General features: G+C 32.7%; 1 long non-coding RNA gene across 5 annotated transcripts; it reads left to right on the forward strand.

Annotated features, from left to right (window-relative positions):
• Positions 1 to 4,403: 4,403 nt before the first annotated feature.
• LOC112421753 (uncharacterized) lies at positions 4,404 to 9,273 on the forward strand. Of its 5 annotated transcripts, none has more exons than XR_003011975.2 (9): positions 4,404 to 4,751; positions 4,948 to 5,020; positions 5,222 to 5,295; positions 5,733 to 5,827; positions 5,923 to 6,829; positions 7,342 to 7,612; positions 7,826 to 7,908; positions 8,737 to 8,807; positions 9,011 to 9,273. It is a non-coding gene; the product is annotated as an uncharacterized lncRNA (long non-coding RNA). The 5 variants fall into 5 exon arrangements; XR_005646219.1 differs by having other exon boundaries at positions 6,702 to 6,829; positions 9,011 to 9,272; XR_005646216.1 differs by having other exon boundaries at positions 5,733 to 6,829.
• The last annotated feature ends 12,447 nt before the right edge of the window (positions 9,274 to 21,720 follow it).

A 21,720-nucleotide genomic window follows, 5' to 3' on the forward strand; every position in this document is an offset into this window, starting at 1 on the left:
ATTTGAATTGTGTTGGTGTTTTGGTGAAAATGAAGAGTTAGCTCAAATGTCAAGTGTTTTCAAGTTTGATTGTGTCTTTGTAAGTCTTTTTAGGTATATTGACCTATAAACATGTTCTGGAAACACATTTGGACATTGAGGGATCAAAATTTGGGTTTTGGGGTGAAAAATGGTTCAAACCCGTGAAAAATTATGCAGAAATGATGACTGTTCGCTTAAGCGAACCGGAAGCGAGCTGTAAGCGAACAGCTACTGTAAGCAGTTCGCTTAAGCGAAGCATAGTTCGCTTAAGCGAAATGCCTTTTGACAGCATTTCTGATTTCGCGTTCTTGTGTCTTTTTCACACGTTTCTGTTTTGAATTGGACTTTGGTGTAAACATGAAAGTTGTAGATAATTTTGTTAGCTTTCTAATGGCTTTGGTTTGACGTCCAAATGATTTTTAAAACTTGAGATATGATTAAATTACTACACATGGGTCATGTGGATTTTTGTGAAAACTTATCATAACTTTTCCTTTGAGCCGTGGAACTTTTCCAAACTTGATATTGGATTTAATGAAGTACTTAGAGTGAATAATTGAGTATGCATTTATGTATTTGGGAATGTGAATGTGTTGATGGTTTAAGAAATATTTTGGGCGGAGTTGAATCAGTGAAAACGGGTTTTGAGTTAAATGTTGTTTTGTCTTGGAATTTCTCATACGAACTTAAGTTATCCTTTGAACTAATGTCTAATAGTTTGTAGGTGGCTTAAGTCCTTGACTACATGATTGATTAAGATTGAATTGTAGGATTTCACACTTGAATAAGTTGCCTAGCTTTGAAAATTATCAATGTTGGCCGTTTGCCACATGATTTGGATTTTTTTGTCAGAAATGTTTCTTTAGCAAATTGCCTGGTGAGTTATTGCGATTATTCTTGTATGACTAAGTGAAGTTGTATGAATGAGTGATTATATTTTGGATATGATGTTTATCACGAGATATGTATGTTATCTTACTTAGAATGTAAGGAATGTTTAGATGGTGAAACTATATGTGATAGTTGATGTTGAATGGTTATATGTTGGATATGATATTTGTCATGAGCTGTTGTATGTTCTCTTACTTGGAATATGAGAATTGTTTGGAATGGTGAAACTATATGATATAGTTGATGTTGAATGACATTGTTGATTATTGATAATCATGTTGATGTGTGATGGTGAATACTATGATTTATTTGTGTGGGCATGTTTTCTTGATAATGCAATGTTGTGGAGATAATCAATATAATTGGGTGTTGTCCTATATATTGAGGTTGAGATTGTGAATTGTTGTCGCATTATCGAGTCCTTATACATGTCCATGCATCATAGTCGTTGTTGCTGTAAAAGGGTTGAGCTCTTTTACTTCGAGATTATTGTAAGGCAGGGGTGAGCCTTACATACGATGTTGACTTGTCCATCGGAGGTGACGACCTTGTTGAGATTTGGTACCACATGCATTTATGTGTCAATAAGTGCATATCATAACATGAGTCTTATGTGAAATATGTGATTGGTGATTGTTCATGAAATATGATTAATGATTGTTCATGGCTTAGGATTGGTGAGTGTTCATGATGTATATGATTGGTGATTGTGTATGAATAACTGTTAATTGATATTTGTTCAGGATACATGTAATTGGTGATTGTTCATGAAATGTGATTAATGATTATTCAGGATACATGTAATTGGTGATTGTTCATGAAATGTCATTAATGATTATTCATGATAAATGTGATTGGTGATTGTGAATGAATATTTGTAAATTGATAATTGTTCATATGATTGATGGATATCGATGTGAGATATCGGGGTGTGATGTAAGTATTAACGTGTGATTATTATTGATCAAGTGCATGATGTTTTAATTGAAATATTAATGTTAACTGTTATTTGGATTATGATAATGTAATGCTTACCCCCAGTGGTTTTAACCGCCTACTTGCCTGTATGGGTGAGTAGACGTTGTGCAGGAGTAGTCTCGGTGAGTCTTTGCTTGGGATATCGGGAGCTTCCTCCGATATCGGTGTCGTGTCGGCTCTGATCTAGGCTTGTCGTGTCGGTCTAGATTAGGTTGTTTATATTTCCGTTTGAATTATTGTTTTGTTGATGACTACCCGTATGTTTGGGTTTTGAGATTTATCTTTGAGATATGATTTATTTGCTCATGGCATGTAGATATTTGATTACTCTGATTTATATTCCGCTGCGACCGTTGAGGTTTACATACATGTCTATCGTTTTTTGAATTATGAATAAGACGTAATCTCTATTTCTTGAATAAATGTATTATTCGCATGTTTAATTGCTTTAATAGAAGTAGGGCGTTACAAAAACAAATAATAATAATAGTAACATAGGAAACACAGTAAGAGAATTAGAAAGCAAATTGGAGAACGAACTGAGACATATGACCAAAAAAAAAACAACAAAAATCAGACTGAAACAAACATAAACTTGCAGATTTTAAAAAATTCAATAATCAGAAACTACAATTTTTTTTTTAAAGTGTGCAAAAGATGTGTGCGCTTACTTCACATAATAGAAAGCAATTAACTAATAACTGTAAAAAAAGTAAAAATGAGAAAGAAAAAAAAAATGGAGTACTAACCGATATCTTTGACTATATTGAAAATGATATGAAGGATATCTAAAAAAACCTATGCTACATACTATAATCACAAATGAAACACGATGAGTATTAATTCATAGGGAGGGAAAAAATTATTGAATATACATATATACATTATTTTCCTTTTTTTTTTTTTTAACGGATTGTTTTCTTCTACTTGTGGAAATGAAAGTGAAGTGAATTGTTTCATTTGTTTGTACCCTTTTGCCTTGTACCTCTTTTGCACTTTAAGTAAGGGTGAAGTCTAGGGTGGGAGAGCTTGATAGGTCTCTCACCATAGGCAAGGAAGAATATTGTTTTTCAGCCACTAGATAGTGAAGCTCTATGGTTGTTAACATGTACTCACAATACCAAAAAAAATTTACTTTCTTTTTGCTTTCCCTATTCCCTCAACTCTTCCGGATCCACCATTGTAGCTACGGAAAAATTATGGGGAAATTTTTGAATTTTTATCCTATGATTTTCTTAAATAGAAATTGATATTGTTAATATCTGCAAATTATGTTCAAGAATAGGAATGTTTATCTTATGGATTTCCTCTACAGACCCAGATTTGCACCGTCATAGCCGAACACTCGCATCACCATCTCCGACAACAATCTTAATGTTGACCTCTTCCTTCGTTCGTCTGACCCATCAATGCCGACCACGAACTCGGAGCGTCGCCAAGATCTTGACCCACCATCACAATTCTGTGTCTTTCTTTTTGAGTTTTCTACAATTTTTTTTTTTTATGAGATTCATGGAAAAATTGTATCAATTTACTAGATGTGGCTCTCTTTATCCTCTAATTTTATGAGTTTGTTCGATTATTTTCTTTTTTATCTTTTCTCTCAGAATCCTTTTTTTACATGTTCTTTTACCCTTTTTCAAGTTTATGCCAAATCTGTGTATTATTGTCTTGTAAAGAAATTTGTGAAGAAAAAATATGGTTACAAAAAAATAAGAAGAGAGAGAACAAAACATTAGAAATCTTGAACCAGATGAACCTTGTTATTTAATCAACAATTCCATTGATTATTTTGGACTAAATCCAATTTTACGTTTTTTGTTCTTTTGAAGAGAATGTTAATCTATTACTATTAATTTGTTATTAAGAGAAAGAGAGAAACAGAATGAAAAAATAAATTAGTGTAAAATGTTAAATTTTGTTAACAAACAAACAAAGATGAGTATATGTGCCATTTGTTGTCTTTCATTGAAGATCTTTGGGTTGCTGGGATTTTGCAGAAAGTAGGAGGAGAGAGGTTGAGGGAAGAATGAGTTACAGACACTACAACATTTTGACCCTACGACAACGCCTAAATTTTGAAAGGTAAAAAAACCGTTTTGGTAGAGTCCCATGAACAACGATTTTCTGATTATGTTGTAATAGGGTATAATATTTTTTTCAATTTATTCGTAACAACTCGAAAGCGTTGTGGTATAAGAAACGAGAACGGATTTTTGTTTGTTATTTTCGTCAACACGTATTAACCATTCTAGTATAATTTTTAATTATTTTTAATAAAAGTATGAGTAACTACTTTGTTAAATACCGTTCTTAAAAATTATAACAAAAAATCTTAATATAACAAAAAAAATTACTATTTTAAAAAACTAATAATTAGCGCTATTTTTGATGAAAGATAATTTTCCTCAAAAAATACCCAACAACTCTCTAGTCAAAAAAAAAAAAAAACAAACAATTTCCTCTTAAAAGAAAAAAACACTTTTGTCAAAAAAAAAAAAAAAAAACTCAATCAATCAAGAAAAACTAAAACCAAATGCATAAGCTATTCTCAGAAGCTCACTTTCCGTTCAAACGCTCAACCCATTCGAACCTCATAAGCCAAACGAAAATCTCAAAAGATTCAATCCGTTGGAACCCTTAATCTTCTGCAAACTTTCGAAACTCCGAAATCTTCAACCCACTTGAAAAATCATAATTCTTCAACCCATTCGAAAATCTCAAAAGCTTCAACCAATTCGAACCAATTCGAATCTCAGAACCCCTTTGAAACTCATGCAGAAACCATTCGAATCCTCAACCCATTTGAAACCCTTTTGATTGCTCGCACATGTTTCTGTATTCTTCCCGACCTTATGAAGGTAAGTCTTCTTTGATTCAAAACCCTTTTGCTGGCTCGGTGTGTTATCGACAATTGTACTGATTTTCGACAATTGTTGTATTTATGTTCTAAAACCCCCAAAAACAACAATATGTATACATCACATATGTAAAAACCACAAAATCTCTATTATTTCGTTCTAAAAAAACTCATACTTAGTTTTTTATTTTTGTTAGGTTTTGGTTTTTCTCCTGTTCATTAAATCTTAAATTTATTGTGACTTTGAGGAGATTCTTGAAGAAATTTCAGGTATTGGGTATTTTTTTTATAGTATGCTTTGTTTTTCTTGGTTTAAAATTTGCTTGTTGTGTTAGATATGATGAGGGATATATACATGTATGGTTATTCTTGTAGAGTTACATAATGATCCAATTTATTTCATCCAATTTGTGTTGTTTCAGTTGATTTACTGTTTTAGTTTCATAACTTTTGGGGGTTTTGATTTTACAGAGTGAGATAGCTAAGCAGATGCATTTTGAGTTCATCACACCAATGAAAAGCATGTTGTTCAAGTACTCTTGTAGGTACTACTTGAAAAAATTTTACTTACTTGTTTTATGGTGAAACAGATAGACTACTAGAAAAGAAAAGAGGTCTTAGATCTCTTAACAATAGACAAATCAATAGAAACTTGTGTAAATTGCATGATAACTATTTTTTGTATAAGTTGCGTGATAACTATTTTTTGATTCATTTATTTTATTTTTGTTGGGATTTTATGCTGAAAATTTGAGAATGTTATGTTTTTCATTGTTAGATATTGATTTGTGAGAATGTTAGATTTGGTGCTTTTGATTTCAATGAAAAATTGGGATTAAGAATAGTGAAAACAATTATGTACAACTTAGTGATGATTCTAGTGTTAGATCTATGGCTATATTTGATATCCACATACAAATCTTGATCTTCTTCTTCTCTTCTTCCTTTATGGTCTCTTCTTCCTCTCTCGCCTCTTTTGAAGTTGCCGAAAAACGTATTTATGACATAGAAGGACACGACCTCGACGGTGATGGAGCGCCATTACCAACACCAATATCACTACTAAAAGAGCCCTTTGTGAGTTATTCTGAGCTTGTTTCCTTTTCAATTTTTTTGTTTCTTACGAAGTTTTTTTTTTGTCAAATCCCTAACTTTGTGATGGTTTATTTCAGTGTTTTTTCAACTCTCAGTAGGTGAAGATGTTTTTGATTTTTGAAAAGAAGAATCGGTTTCTACAAGCAGCTAATGCTGATTTGAAATGGAAATTTTGGATCAGTTCCTTTTCGTTCATTCTTGATTTTCATTGATTGTATAACTGTAATAGGTTGTTTTTGAGGCAATTGGAAACTGGCTTGAATTATAAAATGATGATGATTTTTGTTATTTTAAGTTTTCACTTTTAAATGCTTTGGGATAGATTTATGTAACCAATGACACTAAGACTTAGCTCCTATCAACCTTGGAATGGTCATAGATAGAATTCTAGTTCTAGATTTTAGATAATTGCATTTCCCTGATATACATATTTTTATGCATTTATCAGTCACTAGTCATTATGATGGAAATCCACTTTATAATAGGACCAAGGAACAACAATAAGAAGAAATTGACTTCTAGTAGTGGGAAGAATTCTTGATAAATTGCAGAGAAAGAAGTTTCCAAAATTGCAAATAAAGGAACGACAACTTGTGTTGGAAGCTGGTGTAGCAGTAATACTGTCTGCTAGGGAAATATGTTATCTTATTTCAATCTTATTTGTTGACTGTTTTAGCACACTCTTGATTAGTAGAGTAAATGGTGGGTGCCAAGCTTATTTCAAGCTTATTTGAATATTGTCTGCAAAGTTTTTGTTGATTTCAATTTCTTTGGTGTTCGTTCATATTTTCTAAGACATTGGTTATAGATTTTATTTCTTTATTTAAACATCTCATTTACTTCTGTCTTGTTGCAGTAAAAAATGGAGTATACATAATGCTTGTAAAGGATGCTGGAGATGCTTTTGGACGAAGTCGTTTTGTGAAGATTGACTGCAAGGGATTAGATCCTGGTGATTACAAGAAATTAGGTTCCAAACATAAGGTACTACATAACCAGCTTTCATTTTTTTCTTGTAGATTGCTTATTTTATGTTCTTCCTCTTTTTTCCTGGCCCAAATAAGTTTGATATTTGTACCATATATAAGTCAATAGAATTAATTCAAAGTAGATGGAGTCTACACGTTGCTGAAAAGAATTAAAAAAGATATACTTGCTTATGCTTAGGAGTTGAAAATAGTATCCTTCCGTTTCCTTTGCTGTCATGTGAGAGAGCCACCGTCATCTCCTTCTTCCTTGTAGTCGTTTTTCCTCTTCACATATCGGGAGAGATTTTGTAGAAACCCAAAATCCCCATTTTTGAAAACCTTAATATTCACATCAGTCTTCTAATATGAGATGTAATGCCTTTTTTTTTTTTTTTAAGAATGATTTTGCTTGTGTTAAAGTTCTGATTTGGGTATTTTATGGTTATTGGTTTGCTAAAATTTGTGTTATTCATGGTGTTTTCTGATATTTGATTCTGGCATATTCATTTTTTAATTGCTTCTTCATAGGTATGTGCTTGTTGGTTGAGGAAATGTCACATGAGAGCATCCAACAAGTATTTGTTTCTACGAGCTTTGTTTTTATCTTCATCAGGAACATTAATAAAAAGTTGCTGTTAATACGTCTCATAATATTTTTCCTGCCAAGAAAGAACATGTAATTTTGAAGTTTGAAAAGAGTGGAATACATATTCATGGACTACTCATATACACTCAATGTCTTATAAGCTTTTGTCAGTATTTGACAAGCTTTGATGTTAAACCAACATGTGGCATGCAGGTAAAAATCTTAACTATGTAATCATTATTTAGTATTCACCCCTTGTACAAATTGTGTATTTTACTTCAAAGGCCTGCAACTAAAATTAAATCAAATTAAGTTTAGTGAATTTTATAATATATTATACACATATTTGCTAGTATTCTTCATGGATGAAAATTTTGATCAGCTTAAATACAAAGTTATTGGTGTTAATTTTTTATGATGTCACAGGAACTTCATTTCATTGTTGATGTGTGCAATTTACCAAGAAGTATATGGATATTCAGAGTTGAGTTTGTGGTGTGTCTTGCCAGGTGTGACGTGTCTCTATCACAACTAGTTTATGACTATGTTTGAAACAATGGAGCAATCTCTAATTGATACTAGTTTGAAAAGTTTATGGTGCTGTTATTATGTAACAAACATGTGATAGTTAGAGTGAATTTAAGTACCTTGCGAACATGCCATATAATTGAAGCACTAACATGTTCTTGTTCCATAACTAAATTTTGGAGGTTGTGACTTTTCTCATTTGCTTACTTGGTTTTTAATAATATTTTATAATTTGGTTAATTGGAAACTATAGAATTGTAATATATATATATTTTTTTAAACTGTATGTGAGATGTTTCTTTTTCAGTGGCAAATTCTTTTTGAATTGCAGCTATAAGGTGGAATGAATATGTTAATTGAGCTACTTCTTTTTATCATATACTATGTTGCTGTGATACTGGTTTTATATTTTTCTGACTTTGACATATAAGATATATTCTTTTGATTGTGATGGGCTGAGTTGAATTGATATGTTGTGTGTGAACAAACATGGGTGTTGGGTGATTTTGAGTGTTGGATAGTCACTTGTTTAAAAATTGTTTACGTGCTTTCAAATCTATTCTCAAACTGCATAAGTTCCTTTCAAACCTCATAAAAATAAACATATAACTTGTTTCTTTGGTTTTTAGATGAAAAGGGAAAAGGAGTGACACCTGAACGTCAAGAGATTTACATTGAAAATCTAACTCGTTGTCCTGTATATCTCCATTGGTTTCCTATATTGTTGTATTTGTGTTATCTCACCGATATTGCCTTAATTATTTTGTTGCATTTGTGTTTTCTCACTGATTTATTATTATTATTGGCAGGTTAATCATCAATTTTGTAGCCTTCAATGAGGCTCGGCAAGTTGATACATCTAAAGCAAAAAATAAATAAGGTTTTCATCTCTTTCTCTTTGTTTTGATCTGTTTAAGTTTCTTATGATATAGAAAAGTAATAATCTTATGTGCTCAAATATAACATTTTTGTTTACCCGTGTATGGTTCTTTGCCTCTATTTGCTATTACCATGTTTGGAATTTGTATTGTCCAAGGGAATTTTTGTACACATAACTTATTGAACATTTTCATTTTATTCTAGAAGAATATTGATGATATGGACGAAGAATTTCAAGATTTGGAAGAACAAGATGAAGATATATAAATTTGGTGCTTGTTTTTTTGTTTTCCTGATGGATATTGGTGGTCACTTTGAAGATGTTATATTGAATGTGATTAATGATAATTGTCATTATCTCTAAGGGTATTCATTAGAAATCCAAAAATATTATTACGTATGTAATTGTGTAAATGTTACTTTCATTGTGATCAATGATGATCGACAACTATTTCATTTTCTGTAATATATTTATTTAGTATCAGATTACAATTTTATATTAATAAAGTTCTTTTTTTTTATCTATGTTATTGCTTTTTTCAGACTTTATTTTCTTTTTTAATTTATATACGAGATATTTTTTTTTTTGAAAAAAAAGTGTTTTGCAACACTTTTTGACTGTTGGGGGTACTTATATAAAGGCAATTAGATAAAGGTCTTCCAGAACGGTTTCCGCAATAGCAACGGTGAGAGGCGTAGCGACATCCCCTAGAAAAGCGTTTCCAAAGGATACCTATTGCTACGCTTTTGTTCTTCATAACGGAAAAATAACGTTGTTGTTTTTACCTTTGAAAACCGTTTTCTTTTAAACACTAAAACTACGGTTAATCCCACATCGTTGCCCTTTGTAATGAAAACCGTTCTGGAAAGATAAGACAACGCCTCAGTTTGCCACAGATAGAAAAGCGTTCTGGTAGACAACAGCAACAGTTTTTTCACATTTTGCTACGCTTTTTTGGCGTTTCCGTAAGATGAAAATGTTGTAGTGAGAGGAGAGAGAAAATAAATTGATTTGGTGTATGCAAGTGTACAGTACACCTGCAGATTTTTCACTTGCCTACCGTGGGAGACCTATTAAGGTCTCTCACCCTAGAAGGCGCCTTAAGTAAGACATGTATCTCCCCGATCAAATTTGATACCATTTCACTACAAAAGTTTGAATAAATTTCCCATGGCTCATGAAATGTTTTCTACTTATTTTTTATTTGGAAAACTATAAACCCCAAATTAAAATTTACTATGAAATAAGAAAAGTTGTCGGCAAAGAGTAAAGGAGAGATTTTTGTAGAAGAAGACACGGTGATTAATGAATCAAAATCTTAAACAAAAAATATAATGTACCTTCACATTGATTTCTTTTGCAGCCGTCTCGTTTCCCCTTGTAGTAACGTTAATTTTATTTTAAGTGTTGTTAGCCCCCAATGCACACCGGAACCAACCTCTTTTTTATTGTCGCTTCACAACAACATAGTTCACAACCCTCCCCTTTTTCTTTTCATGTTAAATGCCTCTCTACTCGAAGGTGTTACACTGTATAATATTCTTTCGCGCGGTTCTGTTAGTGTCTTGCGTACCATCATAGCCTATCTACTCTCTTTTTCCACACAATTCCCCATTTCCCATTCAACTTTATAATTTTTTAATTGCGGTGGGTTTAATTAGATTGTAATCCAATAATTTCGTAAGAGGATATTTGGAACAAAGGAAAGGTATGGTTGCACTGATCTCAAATACACTCATATGCATAAACAAAAAAATTGGGAACCAATTACACGTTCTTGAGGATGATGAAAAAAGACATCATAAAAGGATAGTGGTTGTTCAATGGATTTGGTTCCTTTAATTTCGTTTGATTTTTGTTTTAGAATAAATGATAGTTTTGTTTTTTGTTGAGGAAGGAACAAAGGATGGTTGTAAGTTGCAATTATTTCAAGGTTTAAACGTACCTGCAGTTTTCTTTTTCTTGCGGTTAACAAATTTTTTCCTTACACCAGTTACATGAAGTTACTTCTGAAGTTATTCTTTTTTGTTTTTTTTGTTTTTTTTTTTAAATAAAAATGAAGTTAAAAGTGAGTAAATTAGAGTAACCGTTGAGGGTAATTATGGAAGTAAATTATGCTACACCAAAACAAAAGTATTGACTTTATTAATAGAAGATATAGATAATTATTTTTTTATTTATTTATGTGAAATTTGAAAAGAATTATAGGAATGATCCATTTCATGATGAAAAAGATTCTAATGTGTTATGCCCTTCTAACTTTTTAAATTTTTGTCTTTTGAATGAGAGGTGTTAAGAAAAATTAAAAGAAAGATTTTTGTTAGAAAAGAATTCTTGATTTGACGTGTTTAAGAAATTTTTTATTTTCATTTATTTAAATGTTGTTAGAATTTCTCTCGTAATACTGAAACTTTAATTGTTTATTATTTCCAAAATAATCATTTTCTCATTTTCTTTTCCTATTATCACAATAGACGTCGTTCGTTAGGCGCATAATGCCGCAGTTAAACAAACACCCTCGTGTACAACTCCAATCTGTGCGTAGTGATCATGAAGAGCATCATAGATCTCATGTTCATGTAGGTGATCGCCAGGTGTCTTCTTCGACGAGATCCGCTTTCAATGCCGCTGATTTCAACATACCAGATGGTGATTTTTTTTTTAAGAAACTATAGTAATTTTAATGCTTCACAATAAAATCTCCAAAACATGGGTAGAGGAGGAAGTGGATCATCAGGTGGGAGATCGGGATCAAATTTGCCCCAATACTATGATGATTAGTTTGGACTATTCTTGTGATGTGGTGGTTTTGGAAAATAGACGGTCTTGGGAAATAGGCATTGGTTTTTCTTGTTTTGTAGACTGGTTGGTCGGTTTTTATTTTGCTGCTGTTAGAACTTTTAGCTTTAGCTTCCTATGTTATTCAGTTTTTTGTCTCAGCAGTGCAGAAATAGGGCGAACCAAAGGACTGTTTGTGTGTGCTTCCCTTCTTATTTTGCATTAGTTTTTTGGTGCTCTAACTTGCTGCTGCTGTTAGAACTTTGTATTTCTTTACTTTGCTAGAGTTGGTAGTTCTTATACCTTCCTATGATGATGAAGATTTGTTGATCTAACAAAAAAAAAAATTATTTCTTTAATTTATTTGTCTAATTAATTTTATTTCATTAAGAAATGCTCTAAAAAAACGGTGGAAATTTAATTTATCTTTTTAATTAATTAATTAAATCGTTTTTAAAATAAAAAAAGAAAAAGAGTATTACTGGCGGATTTTTATGCCATCATTGTTTGTGATTTACTAGCGGATTTTGTAACACCCTGTTACCCAAAGTAATTTAATAATAATTAAATACACAACATCAGAGTGCAACCCAACGGGCATGTCACACTACTATTTCAAAATTTTCAAAATAGAATATATAAAATCTATTTATAAAACATCCAATAAAATCATCATTTAATTGGCAGCGGAATTATTAACATCGAACATCAACAACTGATCAAAACTTCAAAATAATATCTTGGCATATAGCCTTAACAACATAATTCAACCAACATAGGGCCACAACATCAAGTTCTAAAAATCAGATACATAAGGAATGAAATGCAAATATAGAAAACCCATCCCGAATATATCAGAGCCCTAGACACGACACTTGAGCCACCACCGACTACTCAGGATCACCTGCAAGTTACCCATAGGAAGGACAACATTTTCAAGCAGAAAGGGTGAAATTCACAACAATAAAATATAGATATTAAAATCATCAATTGAATCTAACACCCTATAACATCAATACATCATCTTGCGGATATAGGTATATATTTCACAAGCAGCAACATCACCAACAAAGCAATCCATCATAATATAAGTATAAAAATATACTCAACAATCAACATCATCGATATAGCAACTACAACCAACGACAGAGACTAATGCATGACATGACAACACCACTAAGACCCCTCAATAAATGCAGATATGCATGTGGTACCAAACAGGACCAAAGCCCTCACCGCTGTGAACAACTAGTGCTCCAGGACATGAGTCCTCCCGCTGTTTATGCATATGCAATGGACCCACTCGTGTATATCTACATACAACTTGACCATGCTAACATTCTTCATATGACTCCAATTTATACAACATGTATGATTCAATAAATATAGCATACATTACAGCCATCAGCAACATCATCAAACAGTGATCCAACAATCCAGAATAATGCACAATTAAACATAACTATGCTCAAAACATCAACATCAATCACTACCACCCATATAAATACAATCAGCACACAAAACTGGGTAGCTCGCCTCACGAGCACATCTGCTCGCTACGGCGAACTCACAAAACAGGTTGCTCGCCATGGCGAGTTCAAGGCGAACTCGAGGCGAGTGAAAATATGGTGCTCTCGGGAGTTTTGACATTTTTCTCACTAAATCTTCATTTTTAAGTTCCCTATTCATCTTTTTAATCTAAAACTTGTTCCAGTCCTTTTTTAAATCATTTAGGCACATTAAACCATCCCAAAAACATCCTATAACAACAATTTGAAAATCAAGTTTTGAACTGGGTTACTCGCCACGGCGAGTTGGTCTGCTCGCGAGGCGAGCTATGAAGTTGCTCACTCGCCTTGGCGAGCAAGGCTACTCGCGAGGCGAGCGATGAACTTATGTACGGGCAGAAAACAGGATTTTTCCCAAAATCCCATTTTTCTCCAATTCACTCCCCAAATCAGTTTACAGATATGAATTAACTTACTGTATACACTCAAAACCTATTTCTAACACCAGAACAACAATCTCTACCCCAAAATCATCATTTCATCACAAAACCCATAAATCCCAATTTTCACCAAAAACTCTGTTAAACTCAAAATCAGAAATCAATGTCTATACTACTGAAGCAACCTCACCCTTACCTTAGAAATTGCAGAAGAAATGCACGGCAAAATGGTTCTTGGCTCTACTTGCTCTTCTCTCCCTTTTCTCCCAAAACTGACAGTTTCACGTAAAAAGCTTCTGACCTCTATTTTCCTAACTTCCCATTTACTTAACTCCCCTTATTTTCATATAACTCCCCCTTAATTCCATTAAATATTAATTAACTCCCCAAACTCCAAAATAATATTAATTTCTCACTTAGTCTAATTATTATAAAATAAACTATATAATAAAATACAACACATCACATAAATCACCAAAATTAATTAAAATCATATAATAGACTCTAAATAAATTAAAATAAATGAAACAACGACTAGAGTGTTACAACTCTCCCCAAATTATAGAATTTTGTCCTCGAAATCTTACCTCAAACAAACAACTCCGGGTACGACTCCCGCATCTTACTTTCCAGCTCCCAAGTCAAACTTTCACTAGTCGCTCCACCCCAAACGACTCTCACAAGAGGTATCTCTTTACCTCTCAAGGACTTCACCTTCCGATCATCACTCCTCAACGGTAAGGTCTCAACAGTCAGGTTGTCTCTAACCTGCACATCATCTCTTGGAATCACATGTGACGGATCTGCTACATACTTCCGAAGCTGCGACACATGAAACACATCATGCAAGTTCGAAAGATGTGGTGGCAAACCAACTCTATAAGCCACCGTTCCAACCCTCTCTGAAATCTGATACGGACCAATGAACTTTGGAGTCAACTTCCTCGACTTCAATGCACGTCCTACACCCGTCATCGGAGTGACCCTCAGAAAAACATGATCACCCTCCTGAAACTCAAGAGCCTTTCTTCGCTTGTCATGGTAACTCTTCTGTCGACTCTGCGAAGCTTTCATCTTTTCCCTTATCATTTTGACCTTCTCAGTAGTCTCATGAACCAAATCCGGTCCCAACACAACACTCTCACCTGACTCAAACCAGCATAAAGGAGTCCTACACCTCCGACCATACAAAGCTTCGAATAGTGCCATACCTATACTCGAGTGATAGCTGTTGTTATATGTGAACTCAATCAACGGTAGGTGACTATCCCAAGCTCCACCTTGCTCAAGCACACACACCCTCAACAAATCTTCCAATGATTGGATCGTCCTCTCCGACTGACCATCTGCCTAAGGATGATAAGCCGAACTCAACCTCAACTTCGAACCCAAAGCATCCTGCAAACTCTTCCAGAACCTAGAGGTGAACCTCGGATCCCTATCCGACACAATACTCGAAGGAACTCCATGTAGCTTCACAATGTTTTGAACATAAATCTCAGCCAACTGAGCTACCGGATAACTGATGTTAATAGGAATGAAGTGTGCCGACTTCGTCAACCTATCAACCAGAACCCAAATGGCATCATGCCCTCTCGGAGTGTTTGGTAAACTCGTCACGAAATCCATAGAAATATTGTATGCTCTTCGATGATCTTGAATTCCAATTATGTTGGATAGGATCTTCCTCTCCTTCTTTCTCAAACTTTGATAGGTAAGCATGTGATAATATGGAATTATCTTTTGCATATGCCCCAAGACATATTTATAGAGAAAATGGAGAGGGGACCTACCCTTTCATGTAGGGTTACAATGGTTCTACCAATTCTTTCATGAATAGTCATAAGGTATCAAACTATACCCTTTCATAAAGAGTTGAATGGTTCAACCCATCATGGATTCATTTAACTATAGGCTACATTATTCAAGTACACCTACCATGTGATGTCTAATATCTATTGATCACAATATAGATATTCCAAGACCTATCAAGATACCATTCAACCAATGTTTAATTTTATAAATCAATGGAAGATCAAAAATTTCTAACAATGCCTACACAACACTTCCATCAATCAAATGAAGTATATGCCTACAGTATTAAAAGCATCCAGAAAATTTGAGAACAAACCAAATCACCTCAAGTCTAAGAACAGATATTGTATCACTTGCACATCAATGTATAGAAACCTTATGTTGGCACTAGGCGACAATCATCATCGGAAGTGTAGAAAAGCATAGCTAATACTGCAATGAACAAAATTGCACAGAGAAACAAAAATGCTTTTTTCTTCCCCAAAAGCACAAGCACTTGAGGTTGTAATCGCGTCTGAATTCCCTCCTTTGGCAGAGCATTGCGTTTGAGATCGTGCAAAATGTCCTCAACCATCTCATCCCTAAGCTTCTTATACCGAGGATCAGCATTGTCCAAAGTCAGGATTTCAGTCAAACAATCCTCCACATAAGTGAATTTGTCAAATTCACACACATCAAAGCAATTACTGGAACTATTTTTCCTTGTCTCGGTTTTCTTTTCAGGCTGAAGCGAAGTTACAGAAGAAGGTTCTTCCAACACGAAAGTCTGAAACAAACATTTCAATCAGTTGAAAACCCTTATTTATTTATGGAAATTCAAACGGTACAAAATGCCTAATAATTCCAAGTGCTTGGAAGTTGCAAACACAATTGCATTGAAAAATCACACACATATCATGATATATCAACAGATCAAAAACTAATTACAGTTCCTGATGTATAACTATTAACTAATACAGTGCTTGGAAGAGGCATATCTCTTAGGATTACCTTCAAAATAGCAGAACGATAGATCATATGAATTTTGTAGGAACTAGTGAGAAGACATTTGAATATAGAACCTTGAATATACGATAGACCCTTTTTGAACTTGTAGGTTTTCTTATACCAAAATTATACACTGTTACCATTCCAAATCCTTTTCTAAATAATTCCAATTCATAAGAATATGAGAAGCAATTCTCTTTCTGGAAAATTGAATTGAAATTTGGCGAAAAGTCGTGACTGTTCGCGAAGGGTTGCAGTGAACCCGAAACAATTTTGGTTTCATGAGTTTGAATCCATTCTTCTCCTTCCTGTTTGTTTTAGGGCCTAAATATCATACATATTTAATCCTTAAATTACATATTATAAAATTGGTTCATAATTGTTATTAGTTTTTTACATGTTTTATCAATCTAAGAATGCTTCCTGTTATGAACTTATTCGATAGTCACTGTCCATACTTACTACAATAGCATAAGTCACTCTCCATGTGTAGTGCTTGAAATAAAAATGGTTAATATAAGTGATTAATTTTTGAGCAAATGTTATCCAATTTGGAATTGTAATTAGTTGAAATGAGTGTATACCACCACAGCGGCTCACTCATGAATATTGATAAAATTTCATGTGATCTTTTGGATTGTTTGTTTCTTGAATGATTTACAATTTAATTTACCCACAGGAGCTTAAATTGTAATTAATTCTTAAAACATGAATTATTGGGAATGTGTAACGGTTAAAAATTCTTTCTACCCACAGGTGTTTGAATTTTTTGTCACCGTTGTTTGTATAATACTAGTGTAACTTCCCGTGCCAAGCACGGGATTCATTTTATTTAAAAAAAATTAACGGGGTTTACACATAATTAAGTTTTTAGATATTATTTGATTTCTTTACTTTAATTTCATTTTAAAATTTTGACATTATGCGGTACTCTATCCTCATATTTAAAATTGAAAAAATAAATCACCGTTTATTACGACAAAAAAAGTTAAATTTTAAAAAGATATAACTATTTTTGTGAGAGTCGCCGCCTTCCTTCTCCTCCACCCTCCTTCTTTGCTCATCCTATCAAATTCAAACATTCCCTTCAGAATGTAACCTCACGCATCAAGGAGGTTGTGGTGTGATTTTTTGACCACCTCCTAGAACCCCTTTTTTAGGATCGATTCCATCAAACCAGTCAGCACCTGCTATGGATTGTTACTCTCAAATCTGGTTTCTATACAGTGATAATCTAATGTAGTTGTCTCATGTTTTGCGGATCATGTTTTTCTTCTTTGTTTCTTAAAACCGCCGTAAATCTCCTCTGTTTTGCGGTGGTTGGGTTAGCGAGCACTGTGGTTGTGTTTCAACGACGGTGGTTGGGTTTTTCACCGCCATTGTCATCGGGTTTTGTGTTATCCTACAAATCGTGGTTGAATTTTCCCTTCACGATCTGATTCTGATTATGAGCTCGACATTGCTTCGAAGTTGCGTTTTTTCATATATGGTCTCACCGAAAATGGGGGCGTTATCGTCTTTGTCAATAGTGATCTGTATGGCTAGAAATGGCCTTTGAAGTTGGTTGTTCTCATGTTAGATGCAGTGGGTTGGTGGCGTGTGGATTTGTTTTCATGTTGGCCCCTTACCGACTTCAAAATTGGGATTCGAGACTTGTCAGTTCACACAACACATTTCTTTTGCACATTGATTTTGTGCCCGTAATGCAGGTTCGCTGGATTGTGCAACATGATGTGTGAGTCTAGTTATGAATTCGAATTTGTTTATTTACACATTGGATTATCATGTATTGTATTATCATATGGCTGGTTAGCTTTTTGGTTTAAATGAGTTACTATGTCTTCCAGTCTTCTTTCTTACAAACAAAAATATTTTAATATAATTAGGGTGTCGCAGATCTATCTGCATCCCATTTGCTTAAAAGAAATATTTTTATGAGTCATAAAATAGTGGGCAAAAGTAAAACTATGCTTAAAATATAAAAACACTATAAATAATTAATATATTCTTAAAAATATATCAACTTAATAAGAGTTCAAATTAACTTTGGTTTCTCAGTCATTCAATATATTAAACAGGTATGATTACCTCCGTTTTAATCTACCAGTATGAATAAAATTATTACTTTTTTATTTAATCACAATACTCTCGGATTTCAATTATAAAAAAATATCTAACTTCAAAATTTCACTTATATGCAATTAGTTTTCTTGATTTGATAAAAAAAATATATAAAATTAAGAAAAGTACCATATATTGGAACGTGTTTCATGAGAATAAAAAAATATTAAAATGAAACTTACATAGATTAAAATGTATATTAGGACAAATAACATTAAATAGAGTCAAAGTAAGTTATTATATTTGTTTTAATTTAAGATAAAAAAATTATTTATTTTTTATATTTAAGATTGGAGAGAGTATTTCTCTCGGAAGTAAATTATCTCCGGTGCGAAAAAATTGACAGAAAACAACTTTCTTTAATCTCCTCCCATCATTTTTTTTAATTAGTGATCATGAGTTACAAATTAAAACACTCTAACCTTATTTTGATATACTTTATTGTAATTTTGATTTCGAATTCATTGTTCCCCTTTTTCCAAACAAACACTTCCTCCTTCTTAAAGTTCCTAACCGAATCCCACAAACTAAAACCTCCACCAAATGTGGGTTAGAAAAAAGTAGGAGATATATGTCAACCCACTCAATTACATGCAAGTCCTTCAACACATTAATGGTGATCCTAATAGTAAGCTTAAAAAAACTCTTCTAGTATGCTAATGCGAGATAGACCAGGCAACTAAAAATAAAGGTAAAATACAAATGTCATAAATATTGATAAACTTTGATTCCCTTTGTTGCATATGTGTTGTTGCTACATGTTCATGATGACTCTGCTTTAGAACTATGTTAGGATCATGGAAGAATGTTATTTGAGCTAATATTTCATTTTGTGTCACTTTACAACATGCTAATTTGTGATCTATGAGATAACAAAGATTAAAACACTATACTTTAAACAAAAAATACAAAAACAAAAAAAAACAATATGAAAAAAGTATCTTTCGATCCATTAGAACCAACTCCATGTAAAATGATAGTTTTTTTATTTTTGTATTCTTGAACAAACCAAGCATGAACAACCCTCACAACCAATGTCCATGATTGTTTTCTTCGCGAAACATCAGAGATGAAGTTGTGTTTCGAAGACCTTTTTCTTTGCAATAAAAAGTTACAGAAATAACTTAGAATATAGATATCAAAGAACCAGAGAATAGAAAAAGAAAGAAAAAAACTATATTTTGTGATTGTTGTGTACTCATACCCAAAAGTGCTTCTATTTATATAGAAAATAGTACCATAACGATTAATATATATATTAATTGTTAATTTTACCGTTTTAAAATTAATATTATCAACGTCTTTAATATATATTTCATGTAACCTACAAAAAATTAACTTCATAAGATTTGAAATTTAATAATATCTTATTAATATTAAGTAATATAATTTTGTATCGAATAAAAATTAATTATATAACCTTAAAAACTAATTACTACAATTAAATTTTTTAATTAGTAGGTTCCTGTCATAGTGTAACGGACCAAAATTCAAAATATAATTTATTCAAGTTATTTATTATAATTTTGTAACCTATCAAAATTTTAATGTACCGTATAAATATTAATCGAATACTAATTATATTAATAATTATTTGATTGTAACGTACAAATTTTTAATGTAACATATAAATTTTAATCGAAACAATAGTTATATTAATAATTATTTGATTGTAACCAACTATGCATTTTATGTACAATATAATGTTAAATAAAAAACGGATTTTAATAATAATTATAATTATTAAGCTTGCATTCACAATTAGGAGAAATTTTTGAAACAAATGCCAAGTAGGATTAGGATAATGTGGATGTCTTTAGAGGAGAGGATTTTGGAATAAGCTATTTCTAAAAACTCTAAATTGTTAGTATAAAGATAAAGATATGCTCCACCCACAGGGGAGTTTGTATTGTATGTGCTTAGATTCCCTGCTATTGATTATTTGTTCACGATATTAATCATTTTTTATTTTACCTTTCAGCCCCCATCTCCTTTTCCTTAAATATTTCTGCAAAGCAAATAGAGATTCTAACGGGGAATAACTATAAGAAATGGAAGGCTGATATTGAGTTAGCATTGAATTTATTGGACATTGACATTGCAATTCGAGAGGATAAACCTTCTGCCTTGACTGCAACTAGCACACCTGAACAAAAGACATATCATAAGGAATGGACAAGGGCTAATAGCAAGGCCTTGATGCTTATTAAGAGAGCCATTGATGATACATTGGTTAAAGCCATTCCAAATTCTGATGATGCTAAAACCTTTATGGCTTCTGTTGGTGAAAGATATGCCATTTACGTAAAGGCTGAGGCAGGGCAATTGATGGAAAGAAAGAATGAATCATTTGAGTAGTGGAAGTGTGAATTTGCTTTCGCAACCTAACCATAAGAGTGGAAAGAATGGTTACTTTAAGAATAAGGGAAAGAAACCAATTTTTAAGAAAAAGGGGCTGAAATGTTGGTTTTGCAACGGTATAGGACACAAGAAGTCAAACTGTCATGCCTTTAAGAATTCAATCCAAAGTGAAACCCAAGGTAAGCCTTATGCTTTAGTTTGTTTTGAGTCTAATATGGTAGATATTCCTTTAAACTCATGGTGGTTAGATTCGGGGGCATCAATTCATGTTTCTAATTCTTTACAGGGGTTCAAGACAAAGAAAAAACCAAGTGAAGTTAAAGGGAACCTGTTTGTAGGAAATGGAAATAGGGTTAATGTGCAATTTATAGGAATAGTAGAATTAAGATTAGAATCTGGTTTCATTTTGCAATTAAGAGATACTCTGTATGTTCCCTCTATGAGGCGTAATTTAATTTCTGTGTCAAAACTTGATGATTGTGGATTTTCTTTTAGTTTTCATAAAGGATTATGTTTGTTATCTTATAATTCCAAACCTGTCGGAAAAGCCCATAAACATGATGGTTTATATAGTTTGGAATTGGATTCAAATATTTATAATAGTCTACATGTTCAAAATATTGGATATAAGAGACCTTTATTAAAGGACACTTCACTCGCTTTGTGGCATGGGCGCCTAGGGCATATCTCTAAGGATAGGATTAATAGATTGATTAAAGATGAACTCTTACCACCCCTTGATATTAGTAACTTTGATGAATGTGTGGATTGCATAAGAGAGAAATTTACAAGAAAAAATAGGAAGGGTTCTAATAGAAGTAGAGAGCTTTTAGAGATAATTCACACTGATATATGTGGTCCTTTAAGAACAACCTTGTGTGGAAATAAGTACTTTATAACATT

The sequence above is a fragment of the Medicago truncatula genome, chromosome 5 (assembly GCF_003473485.1).
Source record: "Medicago truncatula cultivar Jemalong A17 chromosome 5, MtrunA17r5.0-ANR, whole genome shotgun sequence".
Classification (NCBI taxonomy): Eukaryota; Viridiplantae; Streptophyta; class Magnoliopsida; order Fabales; family Fabaceae; genus Medicago; species Medicago truncatula.